Genomic DNA, 13,996 nt, shown 5'->3' on the forward strand with positions numbered 1-13,996 from the left:
TTCACAAAGGATACATAAATCCCAAATAAAAATTATTTGTTTTATAAAAATGTAACTGTCTCTATTGCTCTTAAAAAAATTAAGATAAAATAAAATGAAAAATCATTTTTGCTAGCCAGAAAAAAACTTTGCTTGTTTAGAAAATGCAGCTTATAAGAGTCATTGTTTGGTAGGTATATTCTACAAGCATATAAATAGCTCTTATTAATCATTTATTAAATATGAGATTGAAGATATTTGTCATCAAAATTTTTTTCAGGAAATTTATGAGTCTTAGAAAAAGCAATACTTAAAGGAACTGTAAATCAGCTGTGCATGGACTAAGGAACATATGACCTTTTAATATCAGACTTAGGCCATGTCTTCCCAATGTATTTATAGGAAAGAGAATAACCTCTACTCGATTAATGACTTTCCACATCAAAGTAAGTGGCTGAAGAGACTCTTAATCTAAAATAAAATAAAAATTAATTTTTTAAAAAACGTTCTACAATCATTTGAATATTATATGTGATTTAAAAAGAAAAAAAATACACTTGACAAGTAAAATTGATCATTTAGAAGTTCATCACAGTTAAGAAAATTAAGATTTAAGGGAAAACCTAACAGAAATTTCTTGTCCCTCCATTAAATAATCATGAGATCCAGGGGAAAAAAAAAAAAACAATTTTGATGATTACTTCAACTAATATTTGCACCAAGAAGATCAGTCTGAATAATGAAAATAACTCACCTACCAAAAGCAGTGGTCCCCTTGTCTGGACTTTTCTGATAAACATGTCGGTCATCCATAGTCTCTTGAAGAGTCTCTCCTCATCCTGCCCAGCAATCCGAAACTACAGCTTCTAAGTAAGCTCAGCCCAAAACCAACTAATGTCTTGCCTTGCAAGGTGGACCTTAAGATTACACCTTCTAGCCCCTTACGTGTTCTTCCCTAAGCACCTTCCCCCATTTGCCAGGCGGGTTTTCTTCCTTGTAGTAGAAAGTTTATTAATTTAATTTCACATGAGTGGCAGATTTTTCCAGATGACTAGGGAGGCTTCGATTTACTCCGATTTTATATTGCTACTAAACAGCTAAACTGATCCAATGCAGTTGTACAATTTTTATAAACTGTCTTTACTGGGCAGATAGTACTGCCAATCATTTTGCTTCAAAAGAGAATGTTTCTAAATTTATTTCCCAATTACAGAGTATATCATAAGAATAAATAAAATTATATGTATTCTGGCTTATGATCTAGTGTCATCTTTCATTTGTTTGGTGGAAGATTTTGTATGAAACTGAAATTATATGTTGCTTTAATGCTTTACAGAACTCAACAGGAAAACAGTTTGAGCCCATTGCTTTCTCTGTGGGAAGACCCTTACCTGTAACCCAGGTATGTTGGTGGTTGTGGGGCGCACGTGAGCTTTCTATCCATTTGTGTGTCATATTTGCAAAAGTGCATTTTTTAGAAACTTATTATAACATTTTGAAATCTATTAGAATAATGTGTTCACACCATTCTCATATATGTTTTATATACTCACTTATAAATGTAATAATCCTTGTCCCTGTATTTTAAATCAAGTCCCAGACATTATGGCATTTCATTCCAGACAGTATGCATCAATGGACAGTTTGGAATTTTCTATTTCTAAACACAATGCCACTGATGTACCCAAAATTAATACTTTAATGCTTTTAATACCGTATAGTATCTCATTTACATTCATGTGTCATTTACTTGTTGTGCCTTTTAAGTCTCTCCTAAACCAAAGCCATCACTATTTATAGTCTGATAATGTCCTACTTGCTGAAACAATTGCATGTTTGTTTGTTTTTTTCTTTTTGATTGCCTTTTCTGGACCCATCTGTTTCTTTGCTGTGGTCACTTGTTCTACAGCTTTTGCCTTTCCAGTAAACAAGATACTCGTTCCAGAAGCTTAATGAGATCTAACGGAGGGTTTTTCCTAGAATATTCATGGAGAGTTCTGTGACCTCCATATCGCATCGAACCTAGGAGCACAAACAGTATTCAGGTGTGAGTAAATGAAAGTTTATACAACGTCCGCCTACTCCTGCGTTGACCCTCAGCTACTGTGTGTCTAATGATTTAATCCATGGATGAGCTCGTCTTGAATTGATATTCTCATGCAATACTATGCTTACTTCTAAAACAATTAGTTAAAATTATTCTGTGATGGAGTTTTTTCTCTGGTAACTAGATGGGTGTACAATTAATCTGAAATATAATTTACATGGATGTCACGGGTTACGTCTCTATTTTTCAAAGAAAAATAATTGCATAAAAATGGACCAAATCAATTTCTCTGTTTCTTTATCATAAGTTTAAGAACTCATTTTTATAAATATATTAAATGAGTTTTATTCAGTTTAATTAAAGTGGGATTTCTTGAGGTTTAATGGTATCCCTTTTATATTGTTTCCAGTGCCTTGCTGATAAAACCAAATTATTTTTATAAGCGTCTTTAATTTTTGTCACAACAAAACACATTAGGTTGTTTCACATGTGCATGGTATGTGTTTATAGGTGTGGCTGATGCCAACAGACAACATAAACTGATAAAGGTCATGAAGGTATCCACGTTCCCAGCCTTGCACCTGCACGGAAAGTTGGTGAATAAATATAGATTCTTATGCTTTAAATTAAAATAAAATGTTTAATGTATGTACCTTGTAAAACTGTGACCCTTTAATTTAAATAAAATTTTTGAGATTAAAAAAAATACAAAACACACATTAGGCTCCTACTGTGTGTAGCCTGTACCTAACTTGGAATCAGCAATCCCTCTCAGGAGTTCAGGCTTGTTTTTGTTTCCTTTTGGGGGGGATATCATTTAATAATTACAATAGAACAATTAAAGTAATCATTGTAACTAGAATTTTTGTTTGCTTAATGGCTTTTCAGCAAACAGTTGTTAGTATGTATGTGTGTGTGTCTTTTATTCATTAATTTGTATTATTTGTTATGAAATTATGAGTTTATTGCCCATTAATTAATGTTTGTCATGAAACTTCTTGATTTCATAATTAAACTATTCTGTGGTATTTTTATTTAAAAATCATGTTGCATGTAGTGCCTTAATTATATTATTAAATTAAACAAAACAAATAATATGTAGCAATGAGAAACATGGGGGAAAAACCAAAGGAGAGTGAGCAAAGGCATAGAGGCAAGGAAAAAACATGGACATCAACAAATATATAGTGTTGTAAGAGTTTCTGATACCCCAAATTAGCATTTTGGGCTTTGAATAGTGTTTGCAGAAAGAAGTATAGAGATTCTAATTTTCCTCAGGTTAATAAACCAAATGCGCCTTCTTTTCTCCAGCACCTACACATGACCACTTAGCATTTTTAAATCTTGAAGAACTATAAGATAAATCTTTTAAAAATAAAGCATAAATAGAAAAAGAAAATACCTTTGCAATGAAGGGTTACATCCCTAGTCACAAACTAAAACTTACACAACAGGACCCAGGCTTAGGAGTTGTGTTATATGGAGGCACATGATTACATGCATGTGCTGCGTGTGTGCATGTGAGTTAATGCAGTTGAAGGAAGAGAGGGCATGGGGCCTCTTTTAAATACCATCCCTTCATGTTTGCCTTTTGCTTTTGAAAATAAGTTACTCTTATTAACTAACTTCTTCATATTAGTGTTCGATGCATTGTCTATTTCAAGTCTTTACATACTAATATGAAATTTCAGAAGAAAATGACACACTGGGCAATACAGATATGCTTTTGGAATCATAATTACTGTCTACTCTATCACAACAGGACATTCACAGACATGGAGAATGACCCAAGTAGAAAGCTGGAGAGCATGAAGGGGGTTCGTATTCTATATATCCCAACACCATTGATTTAGGAATGAGGAACTGAGACTAAAATTACATACCTCACTCCAGGTCATTGGGCTAATTTTTGATGGATCTTGTAAGCAATACCCTCAAGTCTAATATGGGAATCGGGATGGGATTTCAATCAGGCATACACTGACAAACTCTCACACATATATTGACTCAGTGAAAATAACTTTAAAAACCTACTCATGAAAATGCTAGTTTTAAAAAGGTGAATTTTTCATTCAAAATAGAAAGGTAGTTTAAGAAATATCATATTCTTACTCCAACTTGTGTTCAGATTTTATAATGACTTTCAATGTGTAATCTAAAATCAATATCTATTTTTATTGCTGAAATACTTTTTTTGAAAAATGCATTATGGTGGCACTTCCATTGGAATAAATCATTTTCTTAAACCATAGTTTTAACACTTATAGACTTATAAATATGTAATATGAGTATATTACTGAATTTAATTATTTTGAAAGTTAAGATATCTAATGTATGTGAGAATTGGTTTTTTTGTTAACCACAAAAGTACATAATGCACTACAAATATAATACTCAAAAATGCACTTAAAATCATATGTATTTGATTAAATGTCATTCCTAGTATGAAAACAATTTATTTGTCTTCTATAAAATACTCCTCTTAGTTTTGAAGAATTCTCTGAAAAAGTATTCTGCGTGTGTCTTCATCTATAGAACCAAAACGTCGGTTAATTTACTCATGAGAGAGTTCTGCAACCAGCACTTAAATATATATTTCTGGAGATACACACGATCACGTATGCTTCTTCATTAAACATTAAAATAGTAACCAGAAATTCTCCCCTCTCCTAAAACGATCATTCAGATCATCATTATGCAGACTCTCTGTTGTCTGCTGATTATGAACCTGGCCGTGCACCAGAGAGAACTGTGTACTGGAATTAGTGATAAAGGCCAGGTACACCCGCCAGTGCTTCTGCTTATGCACCTATCTCTGCTCTGCCACCCAGCAAAACCTTATGAAATTCTATGTTAGCTGCTTCACTGACCTGTGATATCAGAGGAGCCATTCTTCCTTTAAGCCTATTATAAATAAGTGGGTTAAAGGAGAAAAATATATAAAATGCTAGTGGAGTGAAAGAAAAGTTTATTCCCTGCTGTAGCATATAATCATGGCACATGGCCTTCTGAACGGGGAGGGAAATGTTATTAAATGCAAAATGTGGAATTGTTACAAATTAGAACGATGTCTCTTTAGCAGAGCTTAACATTTGGACTACGTTTTAGTTTATTATCAGGAATAAGAAGTGCATCAGATATAATTTTTATTAATATAAAAGACATTGCATAGTATAGCAGAAAATGTGAGTGAAATTTGATTTCATGGATTTTAAGATACATAAGTTTACAATATCAGTTTGTTTTTTTAATCTGCCTCAAGAAGGGAACTGATTCTTTACTTCTGGCAGCATGTTAAATCATAGTTTTAGAAAACACTGGGCTAATATATTTTGACATTTTGAGACATGGTCAATATTTCATGAACCAAGAGAGGTCAGTACTTATTATTGCATTGGCTAATGCTGAGCACGTAATTTTTTTTTCAGTGGAAATAAACTAGTCTGAAATGAAAACTAAAAGAATATTTAAATACATAATTAAAGCGTATATATTTATATTTATAATATTACATATTAACCATGACATTTGGGACATGTAATTAGCCTTACCAGATATGGTGTTGGTAGAAGTAACCATGAAATTCTTATTTTCAATTCAGCTGAAAGCAATTGGTGGAAAAGGAAGGGTTTGACTGCTCTGAGGTAGGAAATTACTTGATGGAGATAATAAATCAATAAGTAACTGCATCATGCTTTTTATATTCAACAAATGTCAGATTTCTTACTATCAGAATCTGGAGAAACATGTCTGCACTTCATGAAAAAGTTAAATTATAAAAACAGTAATTTCAAAATATTACTTTCTATTTCTCTTGAAGACAATTTCTCAGAGAATCCATGAGAATGTCTTGATCCTGCATCATAATTACATGATACAATGACATATGTTATTATTGCCTTCATACCCATAGAAATGAAATTATAATTACTTCATGTCCACAGAATTAGCAAAATAAGTAGATATTTTCTAAAAGTAAGTATTCATAATGTTTTATCTATTGGCAAAATTTTATCAACTTTGTTTGTCTTTAAGAAGTATGTTGTTATAGAAGTCGGTTGGGATTAATTGAATTAGGATCCCACGAATTCTGAGAAAATGAGACCTTGATGGGTACACACATGAATTGTCTTTTGACTTAATATTCCCATTTCAGGTTAATCCCATGAGTAAGGAAAGAGAATGAGCCCTCCCATATTACCTTGTCTCATAACTTCTCTCTCCCAAAATCATGTCTTAGGCAATCAGTGTCCTACATAGGATTGCATCAGGAAATGGGGCATACAGACCAAAGGTGGCCATTATGAGGTCTCTGTAGATTTCAGGGGAAAATGTGAGGACATGTGTCATTTTTCCAACCTGTCTGTTCTCTCCATGAAAGGTGCTTGCGTGTTCAACCCCACATTGAATTGATATGAGCGTGCTTTTATGCCCTCTATGCTGTTATAGATCTAGATAAAAAGAAAAATTGTAGTGAGACGTGTTGGTAAAATTTATTGAAAGAACTGACAGATATACTTGGAATAAGTAAAAGTAATGTCATGGAAATCCGATCCCATCATTAATTTGAGAATGTGTGCTAAGCAGTTAAAAAGGATCATCTGCTACATGTCTGGTATTTAATGGTGCCACAGGGAAATGGCATAAGACCCACCATTCTGCTGACTGAATCTCTTCCATGAAAGGGAGTGTATATTATCCTCTCCACTGGAGATGCAGAGAGGACAATGACTGAGAACAGACATAAAAATCTTTCGGCAAAAAGACTGCAGATGAGCAGCGAATATCTTGTAAAAAGAGAGAGAAATATTTCTCAGTTAATAAATACGTAAGAAGGCAGTGTTTTATAGTGCCCATTGGGAAGAAACCTCTTTAGTAGTGAGACAGTTAAAGAAGATACTGAATTTAAAGGAACGTTTGCCATAAGTTAAATTATAAGTTAATTTAAGGTCTACCTCAATATGCAACAAAGGTCCTGATCCAACTTGTTGACAAGGTCAACTGGTATCGGTATAAAGTGACCATAAATTAATTCAGAATACTATAGATTTGGACAGTATAAAGAAAACATAGTTCTTTAATAAACCAGAAAAATTTTTCTCCCAAACTATGTATTAACCATAGTAAGCATTTTGACTTACTTTAAGTGGTGAGAAACTGGGGGCTTATTATAGAATCCTAAAATTTTATCATCTGTCTGTGTATCATCAAATCTATCATCTTCTGTCATCCATCTCCTATTTCTACATATTATATACATTTCTCTTAATTAATTAATAATTGTTACTCTGGCATTATTAATCCTCATGTTGACATGACAGATTTCGGTATTAAGGAACGCTTAAGGGCTATTTTTCAGATAAATACATATGCCTGTCTGTAATGGTTGTTGCCAGTGTCTCGAATGGTGCCTTCACAGTGAGTTTTTGTTACTTGTCCCCCCGCTGATGAGAACATTCCTCCCTCACCTGATACGGGAGGATGGTTCTTGCGTGATTTCTGCCCCTCCCACACAGCCGCTGTGCCCTTAGCCTGAGCCATTTTCTCAGGACCCCCCCCCCTTTTTTTTCTGTGAGCTTCTGTTGGGGTTCATGGAGAAAGGCCAACAAAAAGGTGTATCCGTATGTATAGGCACGAGGGCTCCATCCACTTCCGCCAGCTTGTTCTTGACCGCAGGCGCTCAACAACTAAGCTAGCAGAGCCCTTCCTCCCAGCGTCCTGAGTCCTCTGTCCTTCCAGGAAAGTGCTTGGAGTCTGTGTCCTTTCATTTGGGGCTTGTTTGGTTCCTCCGAAATGCCAGCTCTGTAATTGGTTCCAGAAAAGTCACTGACCTTCATTTTGTCTGGATTTTTTTTGGGGGGGGGGGGCGGGGGGTAGGTGTGAAGTGATGTTTCTAAATTTTTTTTAACTCCATATATACCTGAGATGAAACCAAAAGTGAACATAAGCCATTGAAGGTCATGAATTCTGACTTTTAAATTAGAATTTAAAACATTTACATTGTTCAAAAAATTTAAATCGTTGTTTTTACAATAGCACTCTAAACTGCATATTTTCATATTAGAAATAATTATAAAAGAGAAATATTTCAAAAAAATGAGACATTAAGTGTCAAAATATTATACCAGATTCTTTACTCCCTGGTCAGATATAACTATATTTCATTATATTTGTAAGAAGTAAATATTTTTCCAACTTTAAGAAGCCTCCTTACTTGGGATATTTCCAGGAGTACACACTTTGCATAGTACATATGTCTGAGCCTACAGGGAAGAAGTAGGTCTGATGGTAAAGGTGTACATTACTAATACAGGCGAGAGATGATTGATACTCCACAAAAATCTCTGAAAGTACCTTAATGTAGTGTGGATTATCCAACATTTTGATACATGGGGTACAAAGAAGAATCTGGGTAAGTAGCATCCAAAGAAACGTGAGAAAAAGCATAAGCATTACAAATGAAAAAATCTGTATTCAAACAGAGCATTCTAAATATCCAGACCATATATTCTCCAAAGAGTATTGATTCTCCTATCCAACTACCCATTATTCTCTGCATCTTGTGCATAGAGGCAATTATAATTTAGGTTGTCTTTAGTCTTTTGAGACCAAGGAGAAATATCTTAATGCATAAATGTACACTTTATTTGCTCATAAACTGGTTTGTTTTACAACCTTATTTTTCCCTCTGACTCATCATTATATGCGTAAATTTAAGTATATGGTGCTATAGTTTTGCAAAATCTTTTAATTTAAATTCCTAGTACTATATATTTCAAAGGTGGTCCTATTCTTAAGGAAAATAATTGTCCATTAGAAAAATTTGCCAATTTCTTGATCAGGATGCCACATTTTTAAAAAATATATATTTAGGATGTAGCACAGGCAAAGACATTATGTTTTATGTTTTATAAGCTGAAATGCTATTTTTATTTTATTCTTATATTATTATTAACATATTGAGACATACATAAGAATTTCAATACCATAATAAAAATTATAACTAAACATGATATGAAAAACTAATGTTTATATACATATCTTAGTATCTTTGTTAAGATATCAAATATTTATATCTATACTAAGTTATTTAATTTTTAAATAATCCAAAAATATTAGTTGATTAATATCATTCTTATTTTACAGATGATGAAATTATGGTATGAAAGATTAAAGGTCACCTAATTAATAAGTGTTAGGGTCATGATTTAATTCCATCTTGTTTATCACCAATGTTTACATCTTTACTTAAAAACTATAAAACCTTTATGAATTATTGTCCAAAAATGGCAAAAATAGTATAATGGATTTTAATTCATGCAGAACTCACACACACACACACACACACACACACACACACACACATACACACACATCTTCATAAATAATCTACAGTCATAATACAAATCAATTCTTAGTGAAGTTAGAGGAAATTTCAAGTTTAATATATTTTTTATTTAAATATTCTCAACAGTATATTGTGAAGATTCCATACTCTCAGCTAACTTCATCATTTTAAATCAGTGTTGTGTAGGTGATGGGATATGATAAATACATTTTATTGACCATTGTTTTTAATGCTTAGTGTTCAGCAAAAGTCATTTATCTTCAGAGTACTGGCTCTTATAGAGATCCAGGCATTTAGTCATGGATACTCCATTCAGTTTTTAGATGAACAAACGAACATATAAATTCCCACACACAAGCATTCCATTTTTGACTTCACTAGATTTTTTGTAGAAATAAAAAATTTAAATATATCACTACTTAAAATATATTACTTCATTAGGGATGTCTGGACCCAAGGGTAGGTAGGACGACAACCATGTCCAGCTTGAAGCAGCTAGAGGAGCTTGAGACCTTCACCCATTGTCCTTTATAAGATTATAAAGGGTCTTAATATCTGAGAGGGTGGGATTGTTATTTTTTATCGTTAAAATAATTAATTAATTATTTATTTATTTAAAAAAAGAAGAATATATGAAAAGGTGAAGTGGGAGAGCTTGTATGTATGAACCATGGGCACGGACTTGGGGGGGATTGTTGGGGGAGGGGGGTGCTGTGTGGAGGGGAGTAAAGGGGAAAAATTGGAACTATTGTAACAATATAATCAATAAAATATGCTTAAAGATATATTACTTCAATAAAATAATTAAGCATCATTTAAGTGAGATTTCTAAATGTAGTGAAGACAAACAGTAATGAATAAGGCATTCATACTGTGTACCTTCAAGCACATTAAGTGTAGAGAAGAGAATAGATGCTTATGTTAGTAAATAAAATCGAATATAAAATAATGGTAGAAGAAATACAATAGGGGCATATATCTGAAGTATGTAGCATATTTTATAAAGGAAGTGATGTCCACTATTCTAGAAAAAATAAACATGATGCAGTATTGAATGATAAAAGCATGATGATATGCAATACATATATAAAAAAAAAACAAGAAAATGGCCATCACCAGTGCATATTTTCATTTAAAATTATGAAGCAATGAAATATATAAGGATTCTCTGATGGTTTGAACATATTTATTTAGGTCAACTGAACAAATGTATCACCTCAGAAATTCCCCTTGGCCCCTTTTGAATACATGTCCTTTTACTGCAGACCCCGGTGACCTAAAACTTGTGATTTGTCCCTGTATTTTTGCCTTTGCCAGCAAAAACTGTGTGCATGTAATCATAGACTGTGTAGTATCTGCTTAACACACTGTTTTTGATTCATTTTTATCATTGCAAGTGTGATGGGTATGTTGCATTTTATTACTGAGCAGTTTGTTGTATAGATGTATCACATCTGTTTATCAGTTCTCTGGATGTGGACATTTTGAGTAATTTCTACTTTTGCAATTATGAACAGTTAGGAGTAAAGTTACTATACACATGTACAGATCTTTTTGTTGATATATATAAAATCACCTTTCTTAGGTAAAACACTTAGGCGTGACATCATTGTGAGACGGTATTTATTTACTTTTTACAAAAAAAATGCCTAATTCTTTTTCTCAGTGTCAGTATCATCTAACTAAAATCCCCGGTAGTTACTGTGTTTGTGAGTTCTAGAATATCTATACTTGATTTTTTTTGGCCAAAACTTGGTATTTTCAGTGTTTTTATGTGTTTGTTTGCTTAAAGTTGTCATTCTAATATGCTTGTAGTGGTATCCCACTGGGATTTCAGTTGAAATTTCCCAAGTGATATTAAGAATGCTTTCCTGTGCTTATTTGCCATTTTTACCTCTTTTTTGGTGAATCGCCTGTTCAACTTCTTTTTATCCTCACTCAAGAACATTTATTGCATGTTTCCTAACTACTACATTTTGATTACTCCTTGGCCTTTTGGCTATGATCAAGCATAGTACCTGCTCTTACCAATATGATTACTATCGTTTGGGAGTTCTTTATATTCATGGGATACTGGACGTTTATTAAATGTGTATTTTTTCAGATATGTCTCCCGACCTGTCGCTTGTCTTTTCCCCATTTTAATGGACTGTCCTTTCAATAGGACACGCTTTTAATTTCAGTGACGGTCAATGTATCAGTTATTTTATTTACAGTTCTGCATTTAATTGCCTAAGAAATTTTTGCATAATTTTATGTCATACGTTTTTCTACTACACTTTCTCCTAGAAATTTTAAAGTTCCAGGTTTTACATTTTGAATTGATTTTTGTATATGAGGAGAGGTTTGAGTTTAAGGCTCTTGTCTGGCATATGGCTCTCCAGTTTCACTCACGCCATTTATTACAAAGCCTGTTCTCCTATAATTGTCTTCCATTGCTTCAACAACAGAAGTTAAGGAAAAAACAGACTACTTTGTGAACAGCATATCAAAGTAGCTAACTCTTCAATTTACCATTTTGATTTTCATAGTAGGAAGAGTTTCGGACTGGGAGTTAAGAGACTTGGATTTCAATATCAATTTATTCAGGTGTAAGTCCTTAAATAGGTCATTTTGTTTCATAGGTAAAAGACATACTATTCATCGATATCTCTCACAAATCTGTTATTATTTTTGCCTAAAATTCTTCACATTTTTCAGCATGTTTTGTGGCAAATTAACATTTACTTTTGGAAAAACAACTTGTATATAGTAACCGAGAAGAAGAAAATAGAAGTGTGGCTTTATTCAACCCTGTGTCTCCCTGGGAAGGACGGCAATGTGTGACCAAGGAAAGAAGTTTTTGCTCCTTTTTTTTTTTTTTTGTTTGTTTGTTTGTTTGCTTGATTTTACTTTTGTATGAAAAGACAAGGATGTCTATAACTCATTCCAATCAGGATAAGTTACTTCTGCTTCATTATATGACAATACTTTGACCCTACTTTTATATTGTATGGTTATGAATATGCCAAGAAATTGTTATTCCTTTTTCATAAGAGTGTGCATTTCAATGCCAATATTAAAATAGTAATAACTGCCATGAGTAAAATAAAAGTAATGGTAAAAAAAAACTATTAATATATATCACCCATTACTCTAGATCCAGTAACATATATTGATCTATTAATTCTCTTCCCATTGGTAATAACATTATAATTCTTACTTTAATGAAAAATAACATGAGATTTAGTGAGGTTGTATAGTTTATTTACATGCACAGAGTTAACTTGGAGTTGAGTCTGAATTGGAACCCAAGCACTTTAATTATTGGATACAGTTCTTATGCAACAAGCAAACTAGTTCTGACTCCTTCACATGAAAAACAAAACAAAACAAACAAACAAAACACCTGTTCTGCTATACGATTTTTTGTTTGTTTTTTGTTTTGTTCTGTTTCAGCTATCAGGAGGAGTATTTATCCACTCCAGTGGGTTAGAATAAAGGAAATTACCTAGGGGGAAAAATCTGATACTCCAAAGCAAAACTAGCATATTTATGTATTTACTTTTCACCAGGTGTGCTGCCTCTTAAATAATCATCAGGCTTATCAAAGATCAAGAAGTCTGTTAAAAATAAAAAGCTAAAGAAAAGTTAATTATTAAATCAGAGGAAAAAGAAAGCCCTGGCCCCACCCTGAAGCCCAAATTCCAATTCCATCTTGGCAAAAACTGGGAATCTATATTTTTAGCACATACTTAAGGAGTCCGTAGCAGAGATAGAATCTGCTGGTAGATCTCTTTATAAATCCCATTAAGACCACATCCTAAATGAACATCTGTTCTGCAATCTGATGAAATTAGCATAGAAATTAGAATTTTTCTCAATGAAAATACATAATTTCCATGCTGATCTGAATGTTGCACAACTGTAATTTTTATTACTATTTCTTAGAATGAGCACGTTGGGAGTAGGGGTATTTGGCCTTGAAATTGAACCCTACTAGATGCTGATAGAATATGTATCATCAAGACAAGAAAGAAAGAAAAAAATTTCCTAGCAGCTACAGAAAAGTGGACACTATTCTACACAATAGAAACATTCTTGCAAATATTCTTTATAATCTTTATTGTGTAGGATACCAGCACTTTAGATGCTATAAAATGGTATTTAATCTCTAAAATCTCTGTGATTTGTTTAAATGCTTAAATTAAATTATGTATGACCTGCAATAATACATAAAGAGCTTTGTTTTCTCTATGTATATTTTAGTGTATTTTTATTAAATCATAAGTACATTATTATTATTTTCTCTTTAATAACATGCATGAAGATAATCAAACTATGTTAGATTTCTCATTTAAATGAAGAGCTTGAGTGTTTGGCTCTTATAAATAAACATTTTCAACAAGTTTTTATTAGGGATTCTACTTACAAAATATTCATTGATGTAGTAGAAGAATTTCTATTTAACTTCAAATTTCATAAATATATTTTTGGTAAACTAATAAATTATTCTTGCTTTGTCTTTTAAAACCTGCAGATTATCTAAGCTGTAGGATCTACTCTTCAATAAAACAAAGAAAATTAGAAGACACTGAAAAAAGAAACCTGGGCTGGGGCTGGGGCTTGCTGAAGTGCATGTC

At 32.7% G+C, this 13,996-nt stretch overlaps 1 non-coding gene across 1 annotated transcript; it reads left to right on the plus strand.

Moving 5' to 3' along the window:
* Nucleotides 1–11,353: 11,353 nt before the first annotated feature.
* LOC149999216 (U2 spliceosomal RNA) lies at nt 11,354–11,546 on the plus strand. Its single transcript, XR_016513795.1, has one exon. It is a non-coding gene; the product is annotated as a U2 spliceosomal RNA (small nuclear RNA).
* The last annotated feature ends 2,450 nt before the right edge of the window (nt 11,547–13,996 follow it).

The sequence above is a fragment of the Furipterus horrens genome, unplaced genomic scaffold (assembly GCF_987537825.1).
Source record: "Furipterus horrens unplaced genomic scaffold, mFurHor1.1.pri manual_scaffold_10, whole genome shotgun sequence".
NCBI lineage: Eukaryota > Metazoa > Chordata > Mammalia > Chiroptera > Furipteridae > Furipterus > Furipterus horrens.